This window comes from Triticum aestivum, chromosome 4D (genome assembly GCF_018294505.1).
Source record: "Triticum aestivum cultivar Chinese Spring chromosome 4D, IWGSC CS RefSeq v2.1, whole genome shotgun sequence".
In the NCBI taxonomy this organism is placed as follows: Eukaryota; Viridiplantae; Streptophyta; class Magnoliopsida; order Poales; family Poaceae; genus Triticum; species Triticum aestivum.
The window spans coordinates 424,056,222-424,060,562 of record NC_057805.1 but is presented as its reverse complement, the minus strand read 5'-3'; the positions used below and the strand labels follow the sequence as shown (position 1 = coordinate 424,060,562).

At 48.2% G+C, this 4,341-nt stretch overlaps 1 pseudogene; it reads left to right on the top strand.

Annotated features, from left to right (window-relative positions):
• The first annotated feature begins 655 nt into the window (after nt 1-655).
• LOC123100178 (putative cyclin-dependent kinase F-2) lies at nt 656-2,826 on the top strand (annotated as a pseudogene).
• The last annotated feature ends 1,515 nt before the right edge of the window (nt 2,827-4,341 follow it).

Below are 4,341 nucleotides of genomic sequence, written 5' to 3'. Positions count from 1 at the left end.
CCAGACGAGCGTAGCGTCGATCGCGGTCCACTCGGAGTCGCCCACCATGGCGCGAGAGTCGACGGTGCCGTCGACATGATCCACGAGATTGTTCTCGCAAAAGAGGAGCGAGAAATAAGTATTCCATACAAAGTACGTGGAGTCGGTGGCATCGAGGACCATGGGGTGATGTTGATGTCGCGGATGGCGGCGGCGGCGGCCCGGGGCAGCGACGGCTTAGGGTTGCGGAAGCGGTTTAGGAAAGGATCTATATGATATCTGATACCATGTAAGTTTTGATTGTGTGCATTGATATCTTCATTGATCGTCCACTAGGTACATATATAGGTAAAGGGGTGCGACCGGTGTTTTATCTTCCAAAATACAAGTAAATACAGGGGATAGAGATACTACAGGTGCGGCATATAAAACGCGGACCTACATACGTAAATACATGTTCAATACAAACTACTATGCAGAACCAACGGTGCAGGTGTGTCCGACTTGAAATCCAAGATCGTAAGGGAAAAACGGCCGAACACGTGCCGGACACATCGCACGGCCGATTGGGAATCGAAGATTGCAAGGGAAAACGCAACCGCCAAGAAAGAAAGAAAAAATGCCTTCAGATTCAGACTCCAAACAGCTAGGTGGTGAAAACGCGGGCGGCAAGCGGCCTTGCGCGTGTGGTGTTTGTTGTGCCGGGCGTAACTCGGATTTGAATTTGAATCCGATTCCAATCGGGGCCGCTCCTGCGTATATTTCCACGCCCAATTGCGTTGATCCATCCATCCAATCAGCTCATCACCCACCTCCCCTCCTCGCTCGATCCACCGCTTCCATCTTCCTCGCCTCCATCAACCGAAGCGCGTAGTTCGTCCGTCGAGCTCGCGTGATGGTGATGGCCGCGCGCAAGCGACCTGCTGCTGCCGTCCTCGGCGCCGGCCACGCCACCACCACCCAAGGATCGCCGACGCGCTGCAAGAGGAGCCGCGTCAACAACATCCGGAGCAGCTGGGAGGACGGGTCCGCGGAGCCCCCCGACACCACCGAGCTTCTGCGAGAGGCCGGATTCCTCGAGGCCTGCGACAGGAACCCTTACGTCGTCGGCTTCGAGGGCCTGGTGCGCGACCCTGATAACGGCGCCTACGGCCTCGTCATGGAGTACGTCGCCGCGCCGACCCTCCATGAGTTCCTGTGGAACAGGCGCCGCGGCGGCGGCCCGCCGCTGCCGGAGTCCACGGTGCGCGCCATCATGTGGAAGCTCTTCACCGGTGGGATATGGATTTTTAGAACACCTGCACCCCGGCCCTCGTATCCTGACTGTCCAATATTGCTTTAAGATCTGTGCAACACAACTAACTTTTCAAATGAAATTTTCTCTTTTTTGTTTCTCTCACATGAAAGATGTCTTGAAGTTCAAACCTTTGCAGCGTGGCAAAGCTTTCCATCTAGAATCTAGGATAAATCTAAAAAAATTTAGATTTATCCTAGATTCTAGATGGAAAGCTTTGCCACGCTGCAAAGGTTTGAACTTCAAAACATGTTTTATGTAAGAGAAACAAAAAAGAGAAATCGATTTGCACGAATTGCGATGCAAAGAATGGATAGCTAGATAGAGAGGGCCTGGGTGCAGGTGTTCTATTTTATATTTTCCTTCACCGCTGCCAAGAAGATGCACGACCGCCACGTTGTCCACCGCGACATCAAACCGGCCAACATCCTCATCGGCCAAGAAGGGGAGCTCGTCAAAATCTGCGACTTTGGGCTGGCGATCTCCTCGTCCGAGCTGCCGCCGTACAACCAGGCCGGCACGGCGTTCTACTTGGCACCCGAGCTGCTGGGGAAGGAAGACTACGACGCGCTCGTCTACACGTGGTCTCTCGGCTGCGTCATGGCCGAGATGCTCACCGGCAAGACGCTGTTCCTCGGCGATGATGATGATAACGACGATGACGACGACACAAACAATGAGATCATCCAACTCTGGAGCATCTTCCGCTTGCTCGGGACGCCGGACGACAGGACGTGGCCGGAGTTCACATCGTTGCCGCACACCGCCAAGGCCCTACGACTCCTACCGCCGGGGCACAAGGAGAACAAGCTGCGGGACCTGTTCCCTCAAGAGAAGCTGTCCGACGAAGGATTCCAGGTGTTGCAAGGCCTCCTCACCTGCAACCCCGACAAGCGACTGACGGCGGCCGCGGCCCTCAAACACCGATGGTTTGCTGCTCCTCGTCGCGCACCCGCCGCGGCAAAGGTCGACGCTTTGTCGTTTCCGGTAAAGAAGGCACCAAGGATCAAGTTCATCCCGCCGGCCATGCCACAGAAGAATCTACTCAAAATTCCCGTCGCTGTGTGGAACGCAGCACAACAAGTGTAATTGAACTCTCCAAATGTATCTGTGATTGGATGATCCATCTATGTAAATGCTTCGATGACTATCAAGCAGAAGTAGATCCTTTGGCGCCTTGATCGCCGGATCGCCCATTAGTGTTGTGTTGGCCTGTTTCTCTGAATTGTATGTGTCATTCTGCACACATCCAGAGAATCAGAGATGTGTAGTTCTGACGTAGTGTTGACATGTTGTTTACAGTGAGTTATACTGGTTTTTCCAAAATCCTCAACTGATGACAAATATATATGTAGAGTACAAATGCTGTAAGCAACCGAAATCTGGAGTGATGGATGAATCGATGGTTAAAAATATCCTGCTTGCGCAGATTTCATGAGAATTTATAGATTTGATAATGGTACTAGTAGTCTAGTACAGCAATTGGACTTGTTCATGTAGTTCAGTGTATGTGTTTCCACCATCTTTTTCATGTGCAAATTTCTTTACTGTGAAATACTACTAGATAGGAAAAGAAACTATGTCATGTATTTTCTATTAAGTTAGCTACACATGGTATAGTTTGGTACCTGTCGGATCTTCTGACACATCGAGCTGTGGAAGAAGACCTACAGGGAGAATGAAGCAAATTCAAGAGCTTAGTGGACACTTTAGTTCCTTTCAATTTAGTCATATTCGTAGAGAGCTTACCGGAGATTTTAGTTCCTTTCAGTTTAGCCATGTCCTATATATAGTGCACAATTTGTGCACGTTTTCCAAAATTCTGAACTGATGATAATAAATATGTCGGGATCCGCTTCGGTCGACATTGGCGTGCTTCGAGCCAAGTGGCCCAAGAAGCTGTTCATCCCTGTCTCAATCGAGCCCAGGCACTGGAACACCACAATGAAATGGATCCTCATCGTCGGGATCCTAAATCTCGCCGTTGTTCTTCATCTTTGTCTGAAGAAGCATTTGAAGCTGAAGCTGCAGTAACGCTGAATCCAGGAAAATCATAGTTTGATCTTGTCTGCTAGCCTTTTCCGTACCAAATGTTTGTGTCATCAGTGTTGGATAATGAGCAACTAGTAGTGTCATTCTGCACACATTCAGAGAATCAGAGATGTGTAATTCTGACGTAGTATTGACTTGTTGTTTACAGTGAGTTATACTTATAGTGCACAATACGTGCGGTTTTTCCAAAATCTGGAGTACAAATGCTCTAAACAACAGAAATCTGAGTGATGGATGTATCGATGGTTAAAAATGTCCCGCTGGTGCAGATTTCATCAGAACTTAAAGATTTTATATATAATGGTATTAGTAGTCTAGTACAGCAATTGGACTTGTTCATGTAGTTCAGTGCATGTGTTTCCACCGTCTTTTTCATGTGCAAATTTCTTTATTGTGAAATACTACTAGATAGGAAAAGAAACTACGTCATGTATTTTCTTTTAAGTTAGCTACACATGGTATAGTTTGGTACCTGTTGGATCTTCGACACATGGAGTTGTGGAAGAAGACCTGCAGGGAGAATGAAGCAAATTCAAGAGCTTAGTGGACACTTTAGTTCCTTTCAATTTAGTCATATTCGTAGAGAGCTTACCGGAGATTTTAGTTCCTTTCAGTTTAGTCATGTCCTATATATAGTGCACAATTTGTGCGCGTTTTCCAAAATTCTGAACTGATGATAATAAATATGTCGGGATCCGCTTCGGTCGACATCGGCGTGCTTCGAGCCAAGTGGCCCAAGAAGCTGTTCATCCCTGTCTCCATCGAGCCCAGGCACTGGAACGCCACAATGAAATGGATCCTCATCGTCGGGATCCTGAATCTTGCTGCTGTTCTTCATCTTTGTCTGAAGAAGCATTTGAAGCTGAAGCTGCAGTAACGCTGAATCCAGGAAAATCATAGTTTGATCTTGTCTGCTAGCCTTTTCCGTACCAAATGTTTCTGTCATCAGTACAAGGCTACTGCTGCAGTCTAGATTAATTGTTAGGTAATTAGTGATCCAGGAAGAATCACATGTT